This window comes from Phyllopteryx taeniolatus, chromosome 12 (assembly GCF_024500385.1).
Source record: "Phyllopteryx taeniolatus isolate TA_2022b chromosome 12, UOR_Ptae_1.2, whole genome shotgun sequence".
NCBI classification, from domain to species: domain Eukaryota; kingdom Metazoa; phylum Chordata; class Actinopteri; order Syngnathiformes; family Syngnathidae; genus Phyllopteryx; species Phyllopteryx taeniolatus.
The window spans coordinates 26,097,901-26,112,478 of NC_084513.1; the positions used below are offsets into that span (position 1 = coordinate 26,097,901).

The 14,578-nt window shown below is 43.2% G+C and overlaps 2 long non-coding RNA genes across 2 annotated transcripts in view; one reads left to right on the forward strand and one right to left on the reverse strand.

Annotated features, from left to right (window-relative positions):
- Positions 1 to 638: 638 nt before the first annotated feature.
- Positions 639 to 14,578, reverse strand: part of LOC133487183 (uncharacterized) — an 89,337-nt gene continuing 75,397 nt past the window's right edge. Inside the window, exon 7 of the long non-coding RNA XR_009791233.1 lies at positions 639 to 955. This is a non-coding gene — a long non-coding RNA (uncharacterized LOC133487183). The remainder of the gene's footprint in view (positions 956 to 14,578) is intronic.
- Positions 949 to 14,578, forward strand: part of LOC133487184 (uncharacterized) — a 63,205-nt gene continuing 49,575 nt past the window's right edge. The window contains exon 1 of the long non-coding RNA XR_009791235.1: positions 949 to 1,102. This is a non-coding gene — a long non-coding RNA (uncharacterized LOC133487184). The remainder of the gene's footprint in view (positions 1,103 to 14,578) is intronic.

Here is a 14,578-nt window from a genome sequence, read left to right on the forward strand (position 1 = left end):
TGGCTCTTTACTTGCATTTGTTCTGGTCAATATTGTTACGAGTGTGTGCATTAACTATTTGTCAAGCTAAGGTTGGTATTTGTAAATTTGTTTAATAAAACTATGACAGAAGCTTGTGTTTTAAACATTGGCTCTCCAGTCACGTCTTTTTGTATTTGCAAGCAATTAGGTCAGTTATCAAATGTATGAGTTGAGATTACTTAGTAAGGTTGACCTTATGTGAGTCATTGCTGCCAAATTAATATTCAAGTCGCCAATAATGATTACGTCATCAGAGATGTGAAGGTGAGTAACTGCACTACACTGACCTATAAAAAATTCTGTGATGAACTCAATCTGCAATAAGTGAACAGTGATATAGCCAAGGATTACTGTATAACACTGTATAATGTATTATAATACATTTATTTAGAGTACTGTAATGCTTGTGGATTTTTCTTTAGTTCACAGGGTTCAGGGAAAACTGTGTGACTGTGGCAGATACTGTTGTTGGTTTCTCCTCCAAGTGTTGAGCTCCTGCAGTTGGCCACAGCCTTTAGGAACTTCCTGAGCTACTAAAACACCAGGGAACCATTGAGCTTGAGGTTTAGAGGCATAGGCAGGACAATGTTCAAATACAATCTTTAAACTTTGCAATTTTTATATTGTCAAGCTGTTGTGATGTATGCAATGTTGTGGCCAATTTACAGTGACCTGTTCATGCAATGTAAAATGCAAAACATACTTAAATCAAATCCCGTGGATCAGAAATGAGCTTCATTACCCACAGACATATCATGCACACACACACACAATTTGATATCCGGGCTGAGGCTTGGCATGGTGTCGGCATGCTGCTCTGTGGTGAGCAATGTGAGGGTTTAAAGGGATTTTATGGTGTTGACTTTGCCATGAACCAGCAGAGCCTCTGCACTAACCGCTGCCTCCCTCATCATTTGCGATGGGCCTCCAATCACTGTGGAAATCAAGGGTGAGAAAGACAGAAGATTAGGAATCGTCTCCTTCATTTCCATTCCTCTTGTAGTCTACCTACACTCCTGGTTATATCACACCCTCCAATGGACAAGAGGTTATTGCCACACAGCCAAGTAGTTGTTATATGGTAAGTCACCTTTTGGAATTGTTATTTCAATCACAGGCTCACTGATGGTGTAGTGGTACACTTGCCTGACTTTGGTGCAGACAGCGTGGGTTCAGTTCCCACTCAGTGACGGTGTGAATGTGAGTGTGAATGGTTGCCCGTGTCTATATGTGCCCTCCGACTGACTGGCAACCAGTTGAGGGTGTAATCCGCCTTTCGCCCGAAGTCAGCTGGGATAGGGTCCAGCGCCCTGTGACCATAAGCAGTGGAGGATGGATGGATGGATTTGAATTGCACTAGAGGTACATTATCTAGCGAAAAACGAGTAAGTGACCCTCCCTCCCAAAAATGTTTAGAATTGCCTATGTTAACAGTTTAAACTCTCACTATGCCATAAACTGTGGTCCCAAAACATTTTAACATAATTTCAAGCTTGTAGCATCTTACTTACAATCTCATAACATTACCATTACATGTAATGCCTTATAAAAGCTATTTAATAGCTACTCAGCAAAGCAAAAACAAAACAACAAAAACAGATTCTCTGTAACTTCCCTAACAACCCCGGCTAAACTTAGCTCCTTCCTGACATACAAAGATCTTAGTACTGTATCTCAGTTGAGATGTATCACCACAACATACTTCCTTGATGGTGATTACTACTTTCCTACTAGCCTGGGCTTTGGCGCTACCTTGTGGATACAGAAAGAGCAAAAAGAACGCAAATGGGTGAGTTTATTTGCAAATTTTAATTTGTGTTCCTGTAGTTCTCTGTGAAAGCAGACATCACACATATTGTCTTTCATTTGTTAGAGAAATTAAGATTTTCTTTGAGGTCTCGTTAAAAATAGTTCATATGCTACATTAACAACCTTCAAATTGCTCACATTACACAGACAGAAATAAGACATCTTCCCAAAGCCTTTTTTTTTAATTAACTCTTTCACTGCCGTGGAAGTTTATATTCGTCAACTGGAATCCAAAGGTTTACTGCCATTGATGAATATATTCGTCAAGTACCTTTTTCAATGGCTTGGCGTGAAAGAGCGTCTCACCCAACTCGTCTGTGAAATTCAAGTTTCCACATAACTGTACTGCCAAACATAGGTGTAGCGTTGGTAGATCAAGATACTTTGAGTATAGTGGGTGAATCTGGGCTTTTCAAGTCAATTATGAGGGAGAGAAATACCAATAATGTCGGAAGGCGGACAAATTTAAGTATCTGACACTCAAACATAATGTGCATATATAATGTATAAACCGAGTATATGTTGCGGTAGGTAGTAGAGACTGTGTTGCGATCCTGAAAAAAGATGAGGCAGTTAAATGTGTGAACGGAGAAAGCCATTGAAAAAAAATGCCACTGACATTCAATTCAAAAAGCCCTTTCTGTCTTTGTTTTGGTTTTGCTTTATAGCTTGAGGTGTTACAAAAGTAAAAAATATTACCATCAAAGTCACTGTTTCTTTTCATAGATTTTTTTCCCTCCTCTTTTTGCTAAAAAAAAATCAATTTTTGCTGACACCAACCCATGTTCTAATGCTGATTACTAAAGAATGGAAAAAGCTAGAAACAAACTTCCATCCATCTTCCTGGAGCCTATCCCAGCTATCTTCGGGCGGGAGGTGGCGTACACCCTGAACCGGTCGCCAGCCAATTGCAGGGCACATAGAAACAAACAATCATTCGCACTCACATTCACACTTACGGGCAATTTAGAGTCTACAATTCATGGATGTTTTTGGGATGTGGGAGGAAACCGGAGTGCCTGGAGAAAACCCACGCAGGCACGGGGAGAACATACAAACTCCACACAGGCGGTGGCAATATGGGGAAATCTTTTTTTTTTAAACGGATGTCAGTGAATGAGCTAAGTATTGTGCTCCATAAAATGCTTAATCCAGCATTTTGGAACAAAAACAGGATTTTATGAAAAGCTCACCAGAGACCTAAGGTATATAGCAAAAATGTTGAAAATATTTTATTGCATGCTGGAGTGTTGATAGTGATTAAATAAAAAAGTGGGAAATGTGGTTAAAATTAAAATAACAGAGCAGAAATTATGTTCACCAACACCAGCGTTTTTCCTTTGACATGACACGAAGGTCGTAATTTATTAAGGTCCCATATTCCAGGCTCTAAATTGCGTGTTCACTTTAACAGATTGTGCGTGCTGTTGATGGGCTTGTTGCACGTGACTGACTATGATTGCAAGCTTTTACTAAGACCCCAAATAGTTGGAGATAAATTGTGCATTTACTAACTCTAACAGATTGCGCACACTCTTGACAACAGGTGTAAAAGTGGTGGAGGTGCATTTAAAGAGGGTTTCGCACCTTTGGTAAGCGCTGATGCCTTCCACCATGGAAAATTGATAGAGCATGGTAAGCACAATATGAAGTTTGACGTGGTGGAATTGGTTGCAGTGTAAAATAAACAAACATATTACTGAGTTACAGAAAATGAATCTATTGCACCTATAATTTTGGTGAAGCCAACAACAGCATAAAAAACAAGCTTTTTTCAAATGTATTTATTTATTAAAATACTCACGAGTGGCTATCCACTGTAACATTGCATTTAAAACATGTGACAGCACACTCAAAAAACTGCGCTGGTAGAGGCCAGCTCCAGTCAGTGGTCTCTTTCCACTTAATGTGGTGACGTCATATCCGTTGCGGGTAAAACGGTTTACCCTTTTCCTGCTAAGCAAAATATGACAGGCGTTTATTATAGCTTTGCGTAAACAACAAAGTATGAGCTCTTAAAAAGACAGATTTTTAAAGTAACGCAATCAATTCCATGAACATTGTTAAATTGCAATGTACACCTTGTCAACCAATTGCGACAGTATTTGATCAACTTCTCCATCTGTTTACGTGATTTATCAAGTCAGCACCCGTATTTGCGGGCACAAACCTCTATTAAATCGGGCCCTGAACGATTCCTGGCATTGATACGGTTGGATATTTAGGCTGCAGTTATTAACTGGCCGAAGGCTTATATCTGATAAGGTGAGATACACATCTTTGCCTTGTTCTGTTTTTAAAAACAGGTTTCAATTGGCATTAGCTGTTACACTTAATAACAAAAGTGAGCTTGTTTGCTACTCTTCAAAAATATCCATTCATTCAAAATGACACAATTTCGTACCAACAATGAAATTACAGTAACTTAAAAAGACTTGACAAAATATGAAAAACTGTCTGACAATTTGGGATTCATTTTTATTTGCACTGATTGCCAAAAAAAAAGCAACATCTTCTGAGCTCAATGATCGCCATACTTACTGACCTATTCTGGCAACCATTAGTTACTGAAAGAACACATCTGACAAGAAATGATTGTCATGAATTTTTAGTAGCCTGAAAAAAAGGCTATTGGTAAATATATAAGAAGAGGAGTTGCTGTGTCTTTGGCTCCCTCATTTAATTTTATACCTGTAAGGTGGCCCAGAAACCGCTCAGACCACTGGGACAATTTTAGGTGCAATTTTCAGGTAGGTCTGAAGCAGCCATGCTCAGACCTTTGAGCCAAGTGGTGTAATAAGGACGGCAATGGACCAAGACTTCAACTCATGTCAGTTTCAGCTCATACACCTTACAAGATTTACAATGTGTGATATTACGCTACTTTTCTGAATCTATTATTCTTAAATGACTACAGTGTGTAATGTGTCTCTAATTGAGCCATACTGCGTCTTATTTTACTTAATTTGGGGTCGTTTTTGACAGAAGCAAATTTATTTCACAAGGCACAGATGATGTCATCTTTGACTATAATATGCATAGCTACTTGGATATGTTTTTTTTTTGTTTTTTTTGCTGTTCTATCTCACCTTAAATTTAACTTGACACTTTAGCATGTTAAAGCATTTTTTTTTTTCACCAAAGGGGACTGCAGCATCTGTAAGTCAGATTTCTCAAATACGGGGCTGGTCAAAGTACTGCTGCGCTGGCCTGGGGGCTGTTTAGCCAGAAGTTCCTAATATAGAAATCAAACGTATCGTTCTCCAAGGGAAAATTAGTTGCTTGCTCAAATTTGTCTGGTCAGGGGGAAAAAAAGAATATATATATATATATATATATATATATATATATATATATATATATATATATATAGACACACACACACACAATTGGGAATTTTTTCATTCAGGCGTCTGACCATTGGAGGCTTCCCGAGAGGTCTCCCCCTTATATCCACCAGATTAAGACATAGTGGGTCCAGATGTGGCGCCACGCTGCAGGACATCCCCGAAAAGCCGGTTGACATGTTCGGGAGAGCAGCAGCGTCTCTCGGGCTGTTGCTGGAGTTGCTGGAAGAGCTTGAGGAGAAAGCTGTGCTTTTTCACAATCTCCTTCCGCCAGCAACATTTTCCAGGAGCTCCTGCCTCTGACTTTGGGAAGCAAACAGTCGTTGCTCAGGCTCTTGCTTGTTATTAAACAGGCCAAACTGTTTTCCTAATTTTTTTTTTTTTACAAATTTACAGTGGCCTCTTACCAATAGTAGTGACTTGTTAAATATTTTGCTTAAATTTTAAAATGTAACAGTTGGGCACTGTGATAGTGTAGATAAAGCGTTATATACTGTAAGTGTAGTCCATTTACCATTTACATGAAATCAGACTAAAATTTTCCAATTTCAGGTCAATTAGGATTACCAAAACTATTTGTATTTGCTAAATGCCAGGCTATGTTGGCTCCTGTTGCACAAAATCCTTGAAACTGCCGCTAATGGATCAGGACTGAGACCGACACGAGGGGCCATATTTTTATTATATAATATAATAAACACTACGCCACTTGACGTCATGTTATGTGCAAATGCGTGTCACTTCACGTACACGACTACATAAAAAGATCGGATTTAACAAAAATCCTACCCTGCAGTGTGAATATTTCCAAATAGTCACTTTTTGTCACAAAACAAACAGCAGATGTACGGGGGTGTTTTGACATAATCGCAACGGCCTGACCTTCTCCCCAAAAATGATCGCCACACCGTCGTAACCTTCTTATTTCTTATTAGTTTAAGCTCCTGTATGACACATGCATGTTACAATAGATTATTTAAAAGATTAGGCAAGGGTCATTCCATCGTAAATACAAAACTTGACTGTATACCCAGTTTGCTGTTTCAACTTGTAGATATTGGCTTGGCCTGTGAGGCAACTGTTCTTTTTTAGGTTCACCTCTGCTCTGTGTACTCGAGTCTTCAGTAGAGGATTGCTGCCGAGTATATTATAATATGATGTAGTATTTAAATGGACAAGTCCGCACAGCAATTACCGAAGTAAACTTTTGATTTATGAGCATTTCTTTCTGCATTCAGGTAGTGTTTTAAGTTTTTAGACTTGTAGACTAACTATGTACAGTATTTATTTATTTTTCCTTAGCATAGTGGTGTGATACCAAGCGGATACAGACTATTTTGCATGTCAAGACGTGTTGAAAAGGTGACAGATATGGCCCTGATCTATTTTGCCAGCCATTCACTTGTTTCCTGTGTCAGCCTTTCAATAATAATGCCCCTCCTCTCTGAGGCTTTTGTACTTAATGGGCTTCACATCCACACTTCTTGTCTCACTTATAGCAATAAACACATTTACTGCTGAGTCACAAGCTAATAAATTGCATTAAATTGTAACCTAGATGAATGTGCATACCGTATATGCTTTTCACTCTCCAAACTGACATCAAATTAACAGCCTGGCAGATATTTTAGGAATTTAAAATGTAATTATCGGATTAATTAACATTGATCATACTGTAAAGACAGCAGACTTGTTAAGTATAATGAAAAAGGAGAAAAATCCTGGAAGTCATGCATTTAAACTTTATAATGACAGGAGTCTAATGGCATGCAAGAACTCTTTGATTTTTTACCTTAAATGTCATGAACGGAACAGAGGATAGGACCCAAAAATGCACGACTCCAAAACAAATGGACAGTTTGAGAGGTTTAATAGACGGGCATAGGTCGGTACACAGGCAGGCAATCCAAGAAAGGCAACAGTATCCAAAAACATGAGGCAAAGAGGCAAGGTCGATAATCGGAACAGGGTCAAATCTTACTGTGAGTCTGTGACGTGGAAACAATGCTGGAACACGACGACAAGGTACAATGAACTGGCGACGAGAGGGAATGAGACACGAGGTTAAATACAATAGGTAATTAAGGTGAACGAGGCACAGGTGGTGAAGATGCTCACAGGAGCAGGTGTGTGTGAAACAGGGGGGGAAGACAGAACCCGGAACACACACCCATGACAGTACCCCCCCCCCCCCCCCCCCGGATGCGCAACATGGAAGTCCCGAATGAGCGAATCATCCATGATAAACGCAGACGGCACCCATGAACGTTCCTCAGGCCCATAACCCTCCCAGTCCACCAGATATTGAAACCCCCTCCCCCTCCGATGAGACGACAACAGCCGCTTCACAGAGAAGACAGGGCCCCCATCCACAAACCGGGGGGGAGGAGGGGGCCTGGAAGGCGGGACCAGAGGGGACTCCCGGGCTGGCTTGAGTAGGCTGACGTGAAAAGCAGGGTGGACCCGCATTGACCTTGGGAGCCTCAGCTTCACGGTGACAGGGTTGATGATCTTTGTGATGGGGAAGGGCCCAACGAACCTGGGAGCGAGCTTCTTGGACTCCACCCGGAGTGGAATATGTTTGGTGGAGAGCCAAACTCGCTGACCCACTTTGTAGTTCGGGGCCAGTGTCCTCCGACGGTCAGCAGCGGCTTTGTAGGACTGGCGCAGCAGCATCTGGCGGGCTCGCTCCCAGGTCCTCCTGCAGCATCTCACCAAGGTCAATGCCGCTGGAACTGTGGACTCTGGGGCTATGGCAGGAAACAGAGATGGTTGGTAACCATGCACAACGTGAAAAGGCGATAGACCAGTGGATGCAGAGGGGAGGGAATTGTGGGATAATTTGACCCAAACCAGTTTCTGAGACCAGGATCGCGGCTCCTGTGAAGCGAGACATCGGAGCCCTGTTTCCAGGTCCTGGTTCAGCCTCTCTGTTTGGCCGTTGTTTTCAGGGTGAAACCCAGATGACAGACTGACGGTAGCACCTATGAGATTGCAAAACTCCTTCCAAAATTGCGAAATGAATTGGGGACCCCTATCAGACACCACATTCTTGGGGAAACCATTGAATTTGAATACGTGATTGATCATTAACTCTGCAGTATCTTTAGCTGAGGGGAGTTTCGGGAGTGCAATGAAGTGAGCCATTTTAGAGAACCCGTCAACTACGGTGAGAATTGTGGTATTACCTTTTGAGGCCAGTAATCCTGTCACAAAGTCTACGGAAATGTCTGACCAAGGACGTTGTGGTATTGGCAGGGGTCGCACTCCCCAGAAGGACGTTGACGAGAGGATTTGTTAGCAGCATATACCTGGCAAGCGTTGACGTAATCGATAACATCCCTCCTAACATTAGGCCACCAAAAGCGCTGTTCGACCACTGATTGAGTCCTGGCAATGCCTGGGTGACATACCGTTTGGTTCATGTGAGCCCAGTGGATGACTCTTCCCCTTAAGGTCGGAACCACATAAAGCCTGTTTTCAGGGCAATCTTCAGGGCTAAGAGTGTTTTTCAGAGCCCCTTTAACCGCAGTTTCAATGTCCCAAACAAAAGCGGAAATGAAACATGACTTGGGCAAAATAGTCTTAGGGTCGGACAAAGAATTCTCTTCGCAGAAAATACGTGACAAAGCATCTGGCTTACCATTTTTAGAACCAGGTCGCTAGGATAACATGAAATTAAATCTAGTGAAGAACAGAGCCCATCTAGCCTGCCTAGCATTTAATCTTTTAGCAGTTTTAATATACTCAAGGTTCTTGTGATCTGTCAATACTAAAAACGGAGTCTGTGCCCCCTCTACCCAGTGCCTCCACTCCATCAAAGCCACCTTGACTCCCAGCAGTTCACGGTCACCAATGTCATAATTTTTCTCAGCTGGGGTCAGTTTTTTGGAGAGAAAAGCACAAGGATGTAATTTATCATCCTTGAGAGATTTCTGGGAGAGCACTGCTCCTATTCCGGCATCAGACGCATCGACTTCTACCACAAACTGCTGTTTGAGATCTGGCAAAGTAAGGATGGAGCGGAGGTAAAGCTCGATTTAAGTTTTTGAAAAGCTGCCTGACAAAACGGGTTCCATACAAAAGGTTTGTGTGGCGAGGTAAGATCATGCAAAGGAGAGGCTATAGAACTGAAATTTCTGATGAATTTTCTGTAGAAGTTTGCAAGCCCTAAGAACCTTTGTACATATTTGCGTGACGTGGGAGTAGGCCAATTAATAACTGCATCGACTTTGCAAGGGTCCATTTTGACTTCACCTTGAGCCAGGACGAAACCCAGAAAAGAAACGGACACCTTGTGGAACTCACATTTCTCAGCCTTGACATATAGTTGATTCTGCAGTAACTGCTGCAAAACAGAGCGGACATGAATCATGTGAGTCTCCTCATCCGGGGAGAATATCAAAATGTCGTCCAAATAGACAAAAACATAAACATTCAACATGTCACACAGGACATCATTGACAAGGTTTGGAAAACAGCTGGAGCGTTAGTAAGCCCAAAATGCATTACCAAATACTCATAATGTCCCGTTGGTGTGTTGAATGCTGTTTTCCATTCATCCCCCTCCCTTATCCTGACGAGATGATATGCATTTCTTAAGTCCAGTTTGATGAAAATCTTGGCTCCCTCCAGGAACTCAAAGGCGGTGGAGATGAGAGAAAGAGGGTACCTGTTCTTTACAGTGATCTCGTTGAGACCCCGGTAATCGATACAGGGTCGCAGGGTCTTGTCCTTCTTGTCCACGAAGAAAAATCCTGCTCCCGCAGGGGATGAAGATGGGCGAATGATCCCGGCTGCCAGTGATTCTTCCACGTACTCCTTCATGGCCTTGTGTTCCGGCCCTGAAAGAGAGAACAACCTCCCTCGTGGGGGTGTGGTTCCAGGCAGCAAGTCAACAGCACAGTCATAAGGTCTGTGGGGTGGAAGGGATTTGGCCTTGGACTTGGAAAAAACGTCTTTAATATCCTGGTAACAGGTGGGCACTAGAGATAAATCAGGATCCCCAGATGGGGTCTGTGGATTGTCCTTAGAAACAACATCACATGGCGGCTTGAAACAGTTCCGGGCGCAATTGCTGCCCCATGACATAACCTGCCCAGAGGACCAGTCAATGTGGGGGTTATGTAATTTCAACCATGGGTTCCCTAAGATAAGGTCATAATTCATGGCGTCAAAAACATGAAAACTAATGCGTTCCGAGTGAGAATCAGGAAATGTCAATGTGAGTGTTTGGGTGCGGTGAGTGATCTTGCCCATAAAACTGCCGTCTGCAGCATAGGTGTTGCGGTGGCGTTTTATTTGAAAGGTTCTAAGGTCCGTACGTCTAACGAGGAGGGAGTTAAGTAAGTTAGCGTCAGAACCAGAGTCAATTAATACAGGTGTATGAATTTCTTGATCAGGAGAGCATAGTGTCATTTTAGGAAGAACCCGTGTAGGGTCTTCCTTAATGAAATTCAGACTCACCTCTCCCGTGCCCTTGCTACCGGCACCAGCAACTTTGACGTGACAGTTGCTCACGGAATGACCCAACTGACCGCAGTAGAAGCACAGCCCGAGGTTCGTCCTCCAAGTGTGCGGTGACGCAGCCCTCCGCCAATCTCCATCCAGCTCGCGATCCAAAAGCCTCTTGTCGATCTTTACGGCGAGAGCGATGAGAGTGTCCAAGTCGGTCGGCAGGTCTAGCGGGACTAAATGATCCTTGACGGCGGGGGATAGTCCTTGAAAAAAGGCATCGTTTAGCGCCCGATTATTCCAATGACTCTCAGCTGCTAGAATGCGAAACTCAATCGCCTAATCTGACACCCTGCGCTTGCCTTGTTGTAAGGTGACAAGGGAGCGAGCTGCCTCACGATCTGGAGTGGAAAATTGAAAAATTTGCTCCATAGTCTTTACGAAAAAAGGCGGAATTGCGGCTCCATTCAGCAGTAGCCCACGCCTCCGCACGACCAGTCAGGTGGGAAATGACGAAAGCGATTTTTGCCCGCTCGGTGGCGAAGGCAGCTGCCTGCAGCTCAAAGTGGAGTTCGCACTGCGTGATGAACGGCTGAATGTTCCCAGAATCTCCAGAGAACCTCTCCGGTTGAGAGAGCTGTGGGCAGACAGCAACGGAGGTGGCAGGTGGCTGCATGGTGACTGCTTCACATGGAAATACCGTGGCGGTATTGGGTGTGGTGCCAACTGGTTCCTTCTCTTGAATAATTTTCATAAGAAGTTCAAACTGCGAGGCCACCTGTCTCATCATATTGTCCTGATGCCTTGACAGTCCCTCTAGATGAAGGTGGAGGGCAGCAAGCTGCTCATCCTGCTTCGAGAGGCGTTGACCCTGCGCTTGAAGGGCTTTGCGCACCGGGTCTGAGTCTGCTGGGTCCATGTTATGGCCAGTTCGTTCTGTCATGAACGGAACAGAGGATAGGACCCAAAAATGCACGACTCCAAAACAAATGGACAGTTTCCAAAAAGAGAGGTTTAATAGACGGGCATAGGTCGGTACACAGGCAGGCAATCCAAGAAAGGCAACAGTATCCAAAAACATGAGGCAAAGACGCGAGGTCGATAATCGGAACAGGGTCAAATCTTACTGTGAGTCTGTGACGTGGAAACAAGGAATGCTGGAATGCGACGACAAGGTACAACGAACTGGCAACGAGAGGGAATGAGACACGAGGTTAAATACAATAGGTAATTAGGGTGAACGAGGCACAGGTGGTGAAGATGCTCACAGGAGCAGGTGTGTGTGAAACAGTGGGGGGGGGGAGACAAAACCCGGAACACACACCCATGACATTAAAGGGATATTATTGGAAATTTACTTTTTAAGAAATTGTATAGTTGGGTCTGTGGGGTGCCTGCCCACTCATCAAGTGTAACATTAAACAACCAAGTGAATATTTGAATGAATATTAAATGAATATTTCATTATCTGCCTATTTCTGAAAATGTGTCTTTGCATTATGCAGTATACAGTATAAATCAGATCAAAAATGTAATAACAGGCCAGAAGACTGAGATTGATTTTTATATTTAATTAAACCAGTTTACATGAATAGGAAGTTTGGTAACAAGCACTTTTAAAGCTACTGTATGTTAGTTTGTTGGCCAACCACCATCCATCAAATGGTCCAACAGCCATATTGTAACAAGGATGATTATGTATTGTTTAGACGAACTAAAATTCTCCTCAAATTCTTATATCTTTGCATAGTTTCCCAACTTTAATGTTTAAGATCATCAAAGAAATGTAAATATCAGACAAATATAACCCAAGTGAACTTAAAATGCTGTTTTAAATGGTGATTTCCTTTATTAAAGGGAAAAAAAACTATTCATCGTTACCCAGCCCTGTGTGAAAAGATAATTATCCCCCTTATTAAATGATGAACGAATCGTGGCTAATCACAATATTTTATTAATTTTCACTGATCACACTCAAGCCTGATTACCTCCAGACGTTAAATCAAGAAATCACTTCAACAGAATCTCTCCCAACAAAATCAAGTCGGACAAAAAAAATCTAAAAAAGAAAGATCTAAAGAAATTCCAGAAGAGTTGAGAACTAAAGTAATTGCCATCTATCAGTCGGGAAAGGGTTACAAAAGCCATTTCTAAAGCTTTAGGATTTCAGCGACCCATAGGGAGAGCCATTATCCTCAGCTAAAGCAGCTAAATGGCATAACTCCTCCCCGGTACTCCAGTCATTTGATTCCTTTTCCGTCGTACTCAAGAAGGTCTTTGATCACCCCGTTCAGGGACGGGAAGCCACTCACCGCCTCCTTACGCTCACTCAGGTCGCCAGTTCCATAGCTTCTTATTCAGTCGAATTCAGAATACTTGCAGGTGAATGCGGGTGGGATGACGCAGCGCTGAGGGGAATTTTTTTGAACGGTCTGTCTGAGCAGCTGAAGGACGAGCTTGCTGCTCAAGACGAGCCCTCTCTCTCGAGGATGTCATTTCACTTTCCATTCGCCTTGACAACCGGTAACGGGAGAGAGTGCGAGAGAGGGGGGTTAGAGCACGTAAGATCATTTCCACTGGGGCACTGCACCATCAGCACCTCAACCGCCGCACCTCCTACTGCCCCTTCGTCACCCCCTACTGCACCAGATGAGCCCATGCAACTAGGTAACACACGACAAGACCCCCAGGAACGTCAGCGTCGTGTCACCCAGAGACTGTGTATTTATTGCAGTAAATCCATTCACTTTATTGCCACATGCACCTTCCGCCCAAAAGACCAGGCTCACCACGACCTGAGAGCGCCGTGGTGAGCCAAACCACTACTTCCCCATGCTCTTCTTCCCGTATGAACGTTCCTGCTTGCATTCTTGGTCCCGCTCATAATGCACCCATAGTTGCCCTCATTGATTCTGGTGCAGACGACAATTTCATTAATGAAGGACTGGCACATCAGCTCCAACTCCCTCTCCAACCACTTCCGTCTCCCAAGAAAGGCACAGCCCTGGATGGGCGAGTCATATCTCCTGTCACCCACTAAACAGTTCCATTCACCCTGCTGATTTCTGGAAATCATCGTGAGGACATCCCTCTTTCTGTCATCCCTTCCCCTGAGAGCCCATTAGTCCTCGGAATTCCCTGGCTCAAAAAACACAACAACGCAATTAATCTTTTACCGGGGGCCCCTCTTCCCTCCAGCCGCCTCTTCAACCTTTCCCGCCCTGAGAAAAAAGCAATGGAGGGCTATATCCATGACTCTCTGGCTTCTGGACTCATTCAACCTTCCTCGTCTCTTTGTCGAGAAGAAAAATACCACTCTCCACCCCTGCATAGACTAGTGTGGACTCAATGACATCACTGTGAAAAATAAATCACCACTACCCCTCATCGACCACTCTTTTGAACCCCTCTGTGACGCCCAGATATTCACCAAATTGAACCTACGAAATGCCTACCACCTCATCCGTACCCGAGAGGGAGTTGAATGGTAAACTGCTTTCAACACCCCCCTAGGACACTTTGACTATTTAGTCATGTCGTTCGGATTAACCAATGCCCCCGCAGTCTTCCAATCGTTCATCAATGACATCCTCCACGATATTTTAAACCGGTTTGTTTTTGTTTAATTGGACGACATCCTCATTTTCTCCCGCTCCCCCTAAGAACACTGCAGTCATGTACGCCAAGTCCTCTACCACCTCCTTGAAACCCGCCTGTATGTCTTTTTTATTTTATTTATTTTGTATTGTTTTGGGGGGTTCTGTTCGGCTGTTTGGTCAAGCAGAATGAAAGATCTGTATCCCTTTTATGCCGGAACAGTTTTACTGTTACAGTGGAGTTTTTAAGTTTCCTCTGTGGTTTCTTAGTATTATAATTGAAGTTTATTGAGAATCAGAGTAATGAAACATTAAATATGAGTGTTGCATGGGGCTGTAGTGCTACACCCT